Source organism: Berghia stephanieae, chromosome 13 (assembly GCF_034508935.2).
Source record: "Berghia stephanieae isolate SIO BIC M18660-M18661 chromosome 13, UCSD_Bste_1.3, whole genome shotgun sequence".
Taxonomy (NCBI): domain Eukaryota; kingdom Metazoa; phylum Mollusca; class Gastropoda; order Nudibranchia; family Aeolidiidae; genus Berghia; species Berghia stephanieae.
Genome location: NC_088372.1, coordinates 14,715,171 through 14,730,170, shown reverse-complemented (window position 1 = coordinate 14,730,170; position 15,000 = coordinate 14,715,171). Strand labels below are relative to the sequence as shown.

Here is a 15,000-nt window from a genome sequence, read left to right as displayed (position 1 = left end):
ACCCCTGTAAAGCGCTTTGAGCACGTTTAGTGGATATTGCGCTATATAAAAGCTAATTTTTGGGGAGTTTTTTAAAGTCAAAAACTTCAAAAGTCAAAAAAGTCAAAAGCTGGAGAAATAGAAGTCAGTGCTCAACACTTATTCGTGAAACGCTTTTTTATGAATGCACTAAGACTATAGATAGTTCGAAGATGACGTCACTCCGGTCTTTGTTATTGTTTTTTGCCATCCGCGTTTATGAGTAATGCTCACGAAACTGTATTAACCTGACTATAAACCTTCATGGATACACACCGTTTTGTGTGTTGGTCCGTTATACTTCCGGATGGCAATGTTATGAGCTTCTTAGCCAAGCGCATACTATCTATAGAAAGAATGCGCTTGGCCAAGGAGTTCACAACATTGCCATCCAGAACGCGGATGGCAAAAACAATAACAAAGGCCTGAGTGACGTCATCTGCATACTATCTATAAAATGTAAATATGCGTCTGTTGTTTGCTGGAGTGTCAATGTGTGTCAGTATGCCTGTGTGTATGTGTGGGTTTGTGTACGTGAGTATATATATATATATATATATATATATATATATATATATATATATATATATATATATTAATATGAAGATAGCCATGCATGTATGTTAGTGTGTTTTTTCGTTTATACTGTTAGTGCGCGTCTGTGTGTGTGTGGACGTGTGCATAATATGTTTAAATTTGGGTAGTGCGCGCTTGAGTGTCAGTATCTTCGTTTATATTTGTGTGTATGTGTGTGCGTGTGTGTGCGTGTGTGTGTTGTGTGAGCGTGTGTGTGTGTGTGTGTGTGTTTTGACTAATGATCGATAAATCGTGACTTGGGAATTGGCCTTTATAAGGTGATATAGCTATCTAGTATAACGGTGATATATAATATATGGTGAAAACCCAGTTCAGGACACAGCTGGAGGTAGTCATGTGGATAGGGCGGGGGGGGGGGGGGGGGGGGGTGATGTGGAAGGGGAAGGAGGGGAATGGAATGTGGGGTGTGAGTACATTATGACATTGCAGATTGTCTCGTAAGCAGAGAAGAAAGCACAAGTCGGACACAATGGGAGCGATCTATATTCATGATTTCGTCCAACCGAGTCATCAATCACATGATTTGTTGCTGTACAACGATTGGATATTATTTTTAAAATGTAAACACGCTGCTTTGTTTATGAAAGTTATAGCAACATACCCATGTGTCAAGCTGAACGGCATGAACAATTGTAATGTTGGATAATATTTCAAAAGCTGTGAACACTTTTCATATGTGTGTCACTCTGAGCGCACTTTGCAACGTGACCAATGACCTTGAGCACATGGAAAGTTAATATAGGTCATCCCCATTCAAGGTTGTGTCTTGTAAATAAACATTTTACCATTCATAGAAATTGTATGTAGATTTATATTTGAAACGAGCTCGCTGTGTCCACATAATAAACAGGTAAAACAAAACAATGAACAAAACAAAAACAATGCGAATACCATTCTCTAACCGACGCTTAAATTACCTACATTATATTGAAAGCGCCGTTTAACACCTAAAAACAAACAAACAAACCATTCTCTAAAGGTTGTAAAGCTTGGAAGCGTTTGTTTACTTTTCTGACAAAGACAAAGCTGCTCTTAACACCAAAGGATGATAACTCTTAATTGAATTTTCATCTCCTATTGGACGAGGACAATGTGTTCAAAATGCATCTTTGTTTTTTGTTTGTTTTTAAGGGTTTTACGGCGCTTGCAAAAATGCATCTTCTTAACTGCCTTACTTATTTTTTATACTAGTGGAGAATCCGCAATATTTGTTGAGAAACAAGGGCTATTACGAACAGACACTCAACAATTAATTATTATCATACTACTGTATTCTGAAAATTAACATAGAACGAAAACAAATCTTTTGAGCCATCAACGATCAAAATCGGGCCGGTAATAAAGTATGTAGGAACTCGCAATAAATTAAATAGATCTTACAACAGGGCGGCCCTATGGCAATTCCCAAGGTCAAGGTCAAATTAAGGACCGATTATTATGGCCAAGCGTATTTTTTTGGGTCAACGGGTGATAGAGTTACTTTTCATTTTTTTTAATGTTTGCAAGTTTGTCATGCACCAATCTGAAAAAGAAATAGTTTTAATTTGCCATTAATTCTGTGCTCGCTGCCAAAAACTTTAACATGGGCTGAACGGAACAATGTTAACCCCGAATCCTTTTTTATTTTTTTTTTTTTACAGAATAGATTTTGGCCAGAAATTGGTCCTCCAAATATTGATCGATTACAAATGACCTTCATCTCGTTAAAAAAAACAAACAAAAAAATAAAAAAATAAAAAAATAAATAAATAAATAAATAAATAAATAATAATAATAATAATAATAATAATAATAATAATAATAATAATAATAATAATAATATAATAATAATAATAATAATAATAATATAAATAATATAATAATAATAATATAATAATAATAATAATAATAATAATAATAATAATTTAATAAATAATAATAATAATAATAATAATAATATAATAATAATAATAATAATAATAATAATAATAATAATAATAATAATAATAATAATAATAATAATAATAATATATAATAATAATAATAATAATAATAATAATAATAATAATAATATATAATAATAATAATAATATATAATAATAATAATAATAATAATAATAATAATAATAATAATAATAATAATAATAATAATAATAATAATAATAATAATAATAATAATAATAATAATATAATAATAATAATAATAATAATAATAATAATAATAATAATAATAATAATAATAATAATAATAATAATAATAATAATAAAAACAAAAACAAACACAGCTATCAATTCTGGGACTTCCCTACTCCAAGACTCGTACGTGCGATAATATGGATATCATTCAATAAAGATGATAATGGATGGTAAAAATGATATGAGTCATCTGGGATCCGTGTTCGAATTGGGTTGTATTTATTTATACATCAATAGAGATAACTATAGATACTCGTAGTATGCGCTTGGCAAAGAAGCTAATAACATTGCCATCCGGAAGTATAACGGACCAACACACAAAACTGTGTGTATCCATGAACGTTTATAATCGGGTTAATACAGTTCAGTGAGCATTACTCATAAACGCGGATGGCAAAAAACAATAACAACGACCTGAATGACGTCATCTTCGAACTATCTATAGATTACAAACATTCGTTCATTCATATTTGCCTAATCTAATAATAATAATAATAATAATAATGCTGAAAACTTATATAGCGCTATAACTCCGAGACACCAGACTCTAAGCGCTTAAATTACAAATTACTTTGGCTGAAACATACTCATTCACACACACAAGCACACACACACACACACACACACATACACACACACAACACAACACACAACACAAACCAAACCTATCTTGCTTCTCATACCATCTACTAAAATCGAAACAAATATGTTTTAAGCGAACGTTTAAAAATAGACAAAGATTCTTTTTCACGAATGCTCTGCGGTAAGGCGTTCCAAATAGAGGGTCCGAAATGAGAAAAGGATCTCATTCCAGCATTTTTCCGAATTCGAGGGACAACTAGTTTTGTGGAATCACTGGCCGAACGTAAGGGGCGGGGTTTTGAATATCTTTCAATTAGTTCTGAAAGGTAGGAAGGGGCAGTACCTTCAAGACAACGATACACTAAAACACAAGCTTTGAATTTAATTCTTTTCTCAACAGGCAGCCAATGCAGGTCATGAAGTAGAGGTCCGGCAGAGTCGCACCTACGCTTCATAAATACTAGTCTGGCAGCGCTGTTTTGGACAATCTGAAGACGTTTCAGATTGTATTGCGAAACGCCAAACAACAGAGCATTACAATTATCCAATTTCGATAGTACGAGGGACACAACCAGGTGCTTGGTCACATCCTCAGATATGAACCGTCTAATGGAAGCAATCTTTTTTAGTTGGAAAAAGAGAGATCTAACCAAATTATTAACCTGATGCTCCATCGACAGTCCAGAGTCTAAGAATGTGCCAAGGTTTTTCACTTTGTCAACAATTTGAATAGAGGCATCCCCCAACTTCAAATCTGTTTCACTTTTCCACTTCCTGTTCCCCACATACAGCACCTCCGTCTTATCATCATTCAGTTTCAGTCTGTTCTCATTCATCCATTTCTTAACACTTTGGATACAATTTTTACTATTGGCTGATACTTCTTGTAAATTTCTCATATTGGAAACGCAGTACAATTGCGTATCATCAGCGTATTGATGGTAAGACAGACCAAAACTTCTGATGAATTTAGACAGAGGGCCAACGTACAAAACAAAAAGAACGGGTCCAAGTACTGAACCCTGGGGAACCCCACAATCAAGAAAGATTTCCTCCGAGGAACTAGGTCTATATTATACATTCATTATCTGTTATCTATTTATGTATTATTATTAGTTACACTAGACAATTTACTTAATCCTTCGATACCGGTGATGATAATATTGATTCGTGATGAGTCTAATCATCCGACCTGCATGCACGACCTCATACCATAACCTTTAACCGCTATGTGGTATTCAGAGGCGTGGCTATATTGGTTGATTTGGTGCCTGGCACCACATCCATCTTTTAAAATAAATGGATTACAGCATTTTAAAAATAATAAACCTGAGAAGTGGTTATTATATATATATATATATATATATATATATATATATATATATATATATATGTCTCTATCTTATTTGAGTAAGTCTTTTCTTTATTTTTTCTTTCTTTTGTATTACACATACAGCATGTTTTAAGTCATTTTTTTTCTGGTTCTGCCATCGCCTCGTACTGTAAGCATGCCACGCCACTGGTGGTATTGTATGTATGACAGTCGATCGTCTTGTGACCCTTAGGTCCCGAGTTCGAGTCCCGCTGTAGGCAGCGCAATGTTGAGTCTTGGAAAAGGGTTCTTTTCTCACATTTTCTCAGCAGAGTCATGTGTAAAATGAGTACCAGACGGGTCAATTGGTTGTCTTTGTTGAAAGTCATTATTGCATGCACCGCCTGATATCAGTGACATCATGTGATCTTGTGGTATGACACTAGCCCTCAGATCGGAAGGTCCTATGCTCGGGTCCCACTCTGAGTGGCGCATAGTTGAGTCCTTGGAAAAGGCTTAACCGTTGTCTCTGTCGGGAAAAAAATATATAATATCGCCTAATCGGCTTCATGTCTCGTATACTATAATATGTTAAGTGCTGCTATTGGTTAGGGGCCTCTTGTAAAGGGCTTTGATCACGTTTTAGTTATACTTACCTATAGATAGAATGCGCTTGGCCAAGGAGTTCACAATATTGCCATCCGGAAGTATAACGGACCAACACACAAACTCTGTGTAACCATGAACTTTTATAGTCTGGTTAATACAGTTTAGTGAGAACAACTCACAAACGCGGATGGCAAAAACAATAACAAAGGCCTGAATGACGTCATCTGCATACTATCTATATAAATGCTCAATTTTTTTATGGCGCATTTAATATCATGTAATGTTAAAAATGCATGAAAAAAAATAATTTATATTATTATTATACAACAACCTTTAACCACGTTGTGGTCTTGTGGTATGACGTCGTCTTATGACCTGTAGGTCCCGGGTTCAAATCCCGTGAAGTCCCAGGTTGTGGGAGATTTTGCCAAGTTGAGAGTCATTTTAATCACTCAATTTTGAAGGACGAGTTTTCTGGCCAAAATTTTTAATGCGTGTTTGTTTTTGTTTTTTTGTTGTTTTGTATTTTAGAGTGCGGCAGAATTGGAAAAGACCCTTGGATATAGATGCGGTGCGTTTGGCTAAGAAACTCACAACATTGCCATCCGGAGATATATCGAACCAACACACAAAACTATGTGTAACCTTGAACGTTTATAGTCTAGTTAATACAGTTTAATATTGAATTACTCATAAACACGGATGGCAAAAAAAAAAAATAAAAAAATAAAAGAAACAATAACAAAGACCTGAGTGACGTCAATTAAAAATAAATAAATAAATAAAATAAATAAAATTCCCTTTATGCATCCCATTGGGGAAATTTGTCTCTAGGGTCTATTCTAAGGGAAGACTGGAATAACCCAGGATCAGTCGCAATGCAGCGCCGCAAATTAAGCTAGGGGGAGGTGACTTTGCTCAAGCGTAGCGGCGGGTGATCGAACTTGGTACCTTTCGGGTACGAAGCAAAGACCGTACCACTGAGTCACACTGCCCCCCCCCCCCCCCCCCCCCCCACCCCCACCCCCTTCGTTCTATCTGTTGCTGGTACTTCGTGGTACAGATTGGCTTATCCCAAACAAAGTGATGTCTTAGTCAGTATTATATAATTATCATCATACTGGGTCGTAGTAATAGCAGCGAAGAGAACTAGTTGATACAATTAGTCATTCACTGACAGTTGATAAAGAAGATAAAATAAGGATTAGTATTCAGATAAGATAAGGTTAATATTTAAACTATCGTTAAATCTCCTTTTTCCTATTCATTCACTCAGTTGAAATCTTATGCAATGTAACAACTTTATCGTGAATCTTGAGTAGACTGGTACCATCTCGAGATTGATAAGTACTCGTACTTATCATGTTATAGATAGTTCAAAGATGACGTCACTCAGGTCTTTGTTATTGTTTTTTGCCATCCGCGTTTATGAGTAATGCTCACTGAACTGTATTAACCTGACTATAAACGTTCATGGATACACACAGTTTTGTGTGTTGGTCCGTTATACTTCCGGATGGCAATGTTATGAGCTTCTTAGCCAAGGGCATGCTATCAATAATAAGAATCACAAACAGTTGACGAATACAACGTGTCCTCGGTGAAGTAAATGCATGAGGTCACTTCTCTTGAGGCCATTTCTCTTTGAATAATTTTTGAATTTAAACTTGAGCTTTTATATAGCGCAATATTCACTAAACGTGTTCAAAGAGTTTTACAAAGGGTCACTGACCAACAGCAACACGTAACATGTAGAACGAGACGTGACCGCCTGCTAGGCGATATTACACTTTTTTTCGACAGAGACAACGCTGTTCACGGCTTGGTACTCATTTAACACCCGAATACGGTGAGAGAATGTAAGTAAAAGAGCCTTTTCCAAGGACTCAACTATGCGCCGAGTGAGGCTCGAACCAAGGACCTTCCGATCAGAAAGACCACATAGCAGTACAAATAATAACTCGGATGCTTTATCGAAAAAGCCTGTAAGCTCTGATTGTTGCTTAAAGTATCAGGGGGCAGCACGGCTCTGTGGTACGGTCTTTGCTTCGGACCCGGAAGGTACCGAGTTCGATCACCCGCAGCTGCGCTGTGTGGCCTTGAGCAAGTCACCTCGCCCTAGCTCAATTTGCGGCGATGCATTGCGGCTGGCGCCTGGGTTATTCCAGTCTTCCCTTGGAGTAGACCCTAGAAAAAAATTCCCCTATGGGATGAAATAAAGGGAATTTTATTTTATTTATTTTTATTTTTTGAAAATTCCGTATGGCAAATTTAAGACGGTGACTTCCTGATTGACTTCAAGCATTCCGTTTTCGACGTGAGACGACTTCGCAGCTGTGGCCGTTCCTCTTGTTCTTGTGGTGAAGTCTGGCTCTTGTCTTATGCCTTTTCTCGGCGCATAGTTGAATCCTTGGAAAAGTCTCTTTACTCAATTCTCTCACTCAGGTGTAAAATGAATACCTGGTCGTTAACAGCGTTGTCTCACATTCTATCGCCGTATTCTGGTGTAAAATGAGAACCTGTCTGTTAACAGCGTTGTGCCTGTCGAAAAAAAAATATATTATCGCCTAACAGGCGTCATGTCTCGTCCTACATGTTAAGTGTTGCTGTTGGCTAGAAACACCATTTAAAGCGATTAGAGCACGTTAAATGGATAATGCTCTATATAAACGCTCAAGTTGTATTTGTTTTAAATATTTTTAGAGCGACCGTGTTGAAACCAATCATGCTATCGTTCGAGTTATCCCTAGATCCCTATAGATAGTATGCGCTTGGCTAAGAAGCTCATAACATTGCCATCCGGAAGTATAGATAGTTCGAAGATGACGTCATTCAGGTCTTTGTTATTGTTTTTTGCCATCCGCGTTTATGAGTAATGCTCACTGAACTGTATTAACCTGACTATAAACGTTCATGGATACACACAGTTTTGTGTCTTGGTCCGTTATACTTCCGGATGGCAATGTTATGAGCTTCTTGGCCAAGCGCATACTATCTATAACGGACCAACACACAAAACTGTGTGTATCCATGAACGTTTATAGTCAGGTTAATACAGTTCAGTGAGCATTACTCATAAACGCGGATGGCAAAAAACAATAACAAAGACATGAGATGAGTGACGTCATCTTCGAACTATCTATATAAATCTAACAGAGGATGACATGCTAATTCATACTAACAACACTTACGAAAAACTTGAGTCTCCCAAAAGCTCTGTCTTTGTTCGAACACTATTCGTAGAGTTTTAAAGTGCAATCAACACCATCATATAACTTGCATTTTTACATAAAATTGATTGCTATGAATATGAAATGAACAGTTCTATGGATTTTGAACTTTCTGACAAGCAGATTACGACATGTTTTTGTGTACACGTTAATAACAACGCTACCTTTCAATTAAAATACCTGAACACCAACATAAGTACAACACAAGGCGCCCTATTAGCTCCTATTATTTTTTCAATGAAATGATTGCAAAAGCTCATTATGCAATGTCGATATGATAGAATATATAGACTGATAACACAGAAATTAAAGGCTTCATCAAAACGCACCGTATGTAAATGAGATTGAAAGAACGAGGAGGACTTAAGATTAAAAGAAAGAACTCAGCTGTGGCACCACCCACATTTTTGGCGAACTAACCTACGAAAAAAGAAAAGTTTATATTATTATTATTATTATTATTATTATTATTATTATTATTATTATTATTATTATTATTATTATTATTATTATTATTATTATTATTATTATTATTATTATTATCAGTATTATTATTATTATTATTATTATTATTATTATTATTATTATTAATATATTATTATCATTATTATTATGATCACCATCATCATTACATAATCATTATTATTATTATTATTATTATTATTATTATTATTATTATTATTATTATCTACTACTACTACTACTACTACTACTACTACTACTACTACTACCACTACTACTACTACTACTACTACTACTACTACTACTACTACTACTACTACTACTACTACTACTACTACTACTACTACAACTAACTATATTCATTATTATAACCATTCGCATTATCTATATAGAATATGAGATGAAATATGAAATTATGAGACCTATTTATTCTACGAATGACTAATCCCTATTGACGTGGATAAACCACTTTATACTAATCCAATGAAGTGACGCTAAGACTTTAATGTAACCTCTTGGTGACTTCTTACTTTTTAAGTCTTCTACTTAAGACAGATCCAACAGGTGGAAGAGAGTGCTTGTCCTTATCACTGAAGTTCTGAAGTCCTCATAAACTCCGTGTTTTTCTTTTCTTATTTTTTTTTTTTTACTATAGATAGAATGCGCTTGGCCAAGGAGTTCACAACATTGCCATCCGGAAGTATAACGGACCAACACACAAAATCTGTGTAACCATGAACTTTTATAGTCTGGTTAATACAGTTTAGTGAGAACAACTCACAAACGCGGATGGCAAAAACAATAACAAAGGCCTGAGTGACGTCATCTGCATACTATCTATACTTTTTTTTAAAAACCTTTTTGGTGATCTTAACCTTCAAACCCCTGAACCCGAAAATGTTAAGTTCCGCCAGTAAATATTGCCCGTAATATATTTTTTTGGGGTTTTTTTTTTGTTGTTGTACACATTGAAAATCCCTTCATCCTTCTTTATTCGCGGTGAGAGGCGGAAGAAGGGGGTCGGGGGGGGGGGGGGTTCTTTTCAAAAATCGTGTGATAACTAGTCACTCATTTGGGGGTATAACAACAATAACAATGATCAGAGAGAGGTTGATTTCATTCAGGTTATTGTTAATAAATAACCAACTATGTTAGTCCGATCACACGTGAATGTGCGTCACAAATTCAAATATTTTGATTGGTCAAAAATCTATTTAATTCCCCTGTGTCTCACGCCGCCTGGCAACGGCGGCCACCTTGGTTCTAAACAAAGAAAATCATTACGTTTTATTTTTCATGCTGGCTAGAACTTTTCGTATGTCTTGTGATCAGAATGTGTAAAAGTCAAAACATGATCAAATGTATGTGTTTTTTTCCCTCTTGATACGCTTTATACTCGCCGTAGATATATTTCATACGGGCGTCCGCCATTGTTCCGATAGTTTAGAGCCAGTGTTACTAAGTTACCATGCGTCATTAGGAAGGAAGTGACGTTACGACTATTGAATCCCTTTTTACTGGCGTTAATATGACCTAAATGAGTTGCAAGCGCCGTAATACCCTTAAAAACAAAAACAAACATGAATATGCACCAACTTTAAGGAGTTCTGATCGGCTGGTCAGCTAGATAGCATGTACTATAACTCATGCCTTATTATGAAAGAACAACTTTTTAAAATTTGGCCAGAAAACTCGTCTTTCATACATCAATGCCTCATCTGTTCAAAAACTCTCAAACCTAAGACTTCAAGCTTGAAATCTCAGGTGTGAGAGTTTTTGACAAAGTTGAAGGTCATTTTAGTCGATCGATATTTGAAGGACGAGCTTTCTGACCAACATTTTAAAAGATTTTTTCTTTTTATGAGATTAGCTGAATATCTATGATAGCGACAGATCGACCAAAAAAAATAATATTATTGTAATGACAATTAAATAGTTAATATTCATGTGACCTATTTACGACTTTAAAAATATGAAGGTAATTTAATCATAATTGGTTAAAATAGACTACTCAGTTGACCTGATGAGTATCTTTATCCATACAGGAAACCGTCATTTTATGTTACAACAATCTCTCCATGTCTCTTTCCCAATCGTTTTCTGTCATTGTGTTGTGAACAGTGAACTGTGTACAGAAAATTAGAGAAGAGCAATTATTGTGTCAGTTGACATCGATACGTACCCCGATCGTGAGCAACACATCTCTAATGTAGGTCACGTTATGTATTGAACAGTATGCGGTTCACTAGTTCTGCCCGTCAAAACAAATCATAACCAGTTGATGCTATGCGTTTAGGCAGAATACTCACAACATCCACCAACCAGATAAGCATACCAAAACACAAAACGGTGTGTCATAATACACGTTTATAGTTCGATTGAGAACGTTTATTATTATCATTATTATCCCTTATCTATAATATAGATAGTGTGTGCTTAGCTAAGAAACTCACAACATTGCCATCCGGAAGTATAACGAACCAACACCCAAAACTGTGTGTTACCATTAACGTTTATAGTCTGGTTAATACAGTTTAGTGAGAATTCCTCACAAACATGGATGGCAAAAAACAATAACAAAGGCCTGTGTGACGTCATCTTCGTTCTATCTGTACCTGACAAGGTTGGGCGACAATTTCTCTTTGTTTACAAAATGTGGGGTTCACTGTATTTACGGATTGTTAATAAAAAATAAACTTATCCGTTGTAAATAAAAAAAATAAACTTATCCGAAAAGGGTCCACAAGAGAGAATTTATTGAGAACTTATTTCCTCCACGTACGCCATTGCATCAGAACTTAGTGATGAATGTGGCCTATCGCCTCAAAACGGTTTTGTGTCGGGATAAACCCGATGCCAAAAACATAACATTTGAGTCAAAATATTAGATGACATGAAATGGATTGAGTGAATTTTGTTTCTTAAACTTCAAAATATTAAAATGCCATATTTTTATCATTTTCACCTAAAAAAAAAATTTAAGAAAAACAAAAACAAAAACAAAAAAATATCTTTTAGTTCATTCCGATATAATACAACACCAAATTAACACGGTGGGGCACATATGTCCACGAACCATATCGCCAGTTGGTAGTGACGGTGCCTTTTGAAATTGACCTATTTATGGGCTTTTATAATGTAGCACAGTATTCACTAAATGAGCTCATAGCGCTTTACAGGGGTTTATAAGCCAGCAGAGGCATGTAGGAAAAGAAAAGGGACATGACGCCTGTATAGATAGTATGCGCTTGGCTAAGAATTTCATAACATTGCCATCCGGAAGTATAACGGACCAACACACAAAACTATGTGTAGCCATGAACTTTTATAGTCTGGTTCATACAGCTTAGTGAGAATCACTCACAAACGCGGATGGCAAAATTCAATAACAAAGGCTTGAGTGACGTCATCTTCGAACTATCTATTGCGCTGTTACATTTTTTTTCTGGCAGACACTGTTATTACCAGTCAGGTACTCATTTTTCAATCAAGAGCGGGTAGAGAATGTCGTGAGTGAAGTCTTTCCTAAGAACTCACCTTTTGACCACCCGCCGAGCGACTCGACTCTATTCGTAGCCATCGTTAACTTATAGTTATAGCCTGACACTGACCAAAACATGACGTCAAAAGACAAGCCTTTGGCCACAAAAGAAAACAAATTGTGAGTTGTATTCAACAGTTCAACAAAAATGGAATCACTTGTTTCCTTGAGCTCTACTAACGACAACTCACTAGACGCTGCACAAACCTAAAAAATGACGTCATACTATAAGTCCAAGTGTGTTCAAGCGTAGCCATCGTTATGTTATAGCCTGATACTGAAATCCAAAAGGACTGGCAGTTTGACGTCATTATTTGGTTTTTGCACCGCCTAGTGAGTTGTCGTTAGTAGAGCTCATGGAAACAAGTTATTGAATACAACTCACGATTTGTTTTCTTTTGTGGCAAAAGACTGGCATTTTGACGTCATTTTTTGGTCAGTATCAGGCCATAACTTTACGAAGGCCACGGTTCTTGTGTCAGGATATAAGTTTACGATGGCTACGCTCTTATCCCGGACCTACGTATCTCGATATATGTCACAAGATATTACCTCAGAGTCACACCAAAGAGCGTGTAGGTAACTATTGTTATGTTACCAAGAGCTCTCACTTCCCGCTTTTGGTGAAGCCAAGCATCTTCCGTCTTCTACTCGTATTTTCTTCATTGTATCAGTAAGCCAAGCGCGCATGATACACGCGGAGCACACCCACCTCGCTGTCTCACCTGGCACGCGACAATAGCATTGCGGTTAAGAGAAGTGAGAGCTCTTGGTAACTACGTTACCCTACACACTCTTTGGTCACACCCAGCAAATTTTAATATTTGAAGGTCGAATAAAAATATTCATTACGTAATGCATCTCATAATCTGGTGGAGGGTGGGCTGGGGCGGGTGCCCAATGTAAGTCTATTATTATTGTTGTTATCATGTCGACACGATAATGTCTGTAGTAAAGGGGGAATTCCCGCTCATGTCAAAACTGAACACTGGATCAAATCAAATGTTACCATCTCCACAAAAACAGAAATAATATTTTATCATTGCAATGACATGTCCACGACTTAAATATCACAAGATGTTGAGTGTGATTATAATTTAAAAAGTGGTTTTCCAAAACTTATGATCTCTTTGGGCCGACGTGTATATAGATAGTATGCGCTTGGCTAAGAAGCTCATAACATTGCCATCCGGAAGTATAACGGACCAACACACAAAACTGTGTGTATCCATGAACGTTTATAGTCAGGTTAATACAGTTTAGTGAGCATTACTAATAAACGCGGATAGCAAAAAACAATAACAAAGACCTGAGTGACGTCAACTAAGAACTATCTATATATATACAGGTCTGACATCCGAACCCGCTTATGGGCCTAATTTATGATCGTTGTAAGTTTTTTTTTCATTTTAGATTTCCAGTACAACAATGAGCCCATAAGGAATTGGCCTATTAGACCTCCAAATAAGTGCACGTCACTTAGGGCCTATCGCTTTATTTATTTAAGGAAATTCATCTCTTAATCAAGACCTAAAATATAATTTACATTTCACGTTAGCTCCTTGAATGAATATTTCAAAAAGTGTGTCTGTCTGTCTGTGTGTGTGTGTGTGTGTGTGTGTGTGTATGTGTGTGTGTGTGGGGTGGGGGATGGGGGGTGAGGAAGAGATCCCCTTAAAGGGTGAAAAATTCGGGAGCAGGCACTGGCGAAAGATAAATAGTTCCGAGATAAACCAGTGTCCAGTCTAAAGGGTGGCACGCAATTGCTACTCACTTGTTACATGTTTTGAAACAGACCGATTTTATAAAAAAAATTTGGGGGGGGGGGGGCATTCTCCGCAGTTGTGATTTTGGTTGCTGGGACTGCTAGATCTGGTGGAAAGTACTTTGCAATAGGCCGGCCGTCCCGTCTATAGGATAGCAACCAATTGTTACTGTCCGTTAACGCAACAGAAACCGGGATACTCTCCGGTTCCGCGAACCTTATGCCTCTGAGAGACGATTTTAATACTTTCCGATTGTTTGGAGATGAGATACTGCATAACTAGCAATAATAATGAATCTTAATGACATCACCCCATCAACTATTTGACTTCCTTCTTTGAATCAAATTGAAATTAGAGCAAAATCCACTTTACACACAAGACTTCCAAAATGACTTCCTAGTTCTACATCATTATTAAACGGTGAGTTGCCGATGCTTACCCATATGTTTATACATTTGAAGAGTTCGTTTAAGAGTAAAGTAATTTTCATATTTCACACATATAATATGTTACCCCAGTCGACTTGGCTCCTGACAGTGACGAATACTGTAATAGTTATAGTGCTGATTTTAAAATGGCGCCCAAGAGGGAACTTGTACGCTGTAACACGGAGATTTAATTCTGAATAGCCTGTTGCGGGAAATAACATAATATGGTGTTTGTGATGATATATTCTATAGATAGAACGAAGTTGACGTCACTCTGATC

General features: G+C 36.3%; 1 protein-coding gene across 1 annotated transcript in view; it reads left to right on the top strand.

Annotated features, from left to right (window-relative positions):
* The window catches only part of LOC144958477 (uncharacterized), an 85,324-nt gene that overhangs the window by 25,732 nt on the left and 44,592 nt on the right, over positions 1–15,000 (top strand). The window lies entirely within an intron of this gene.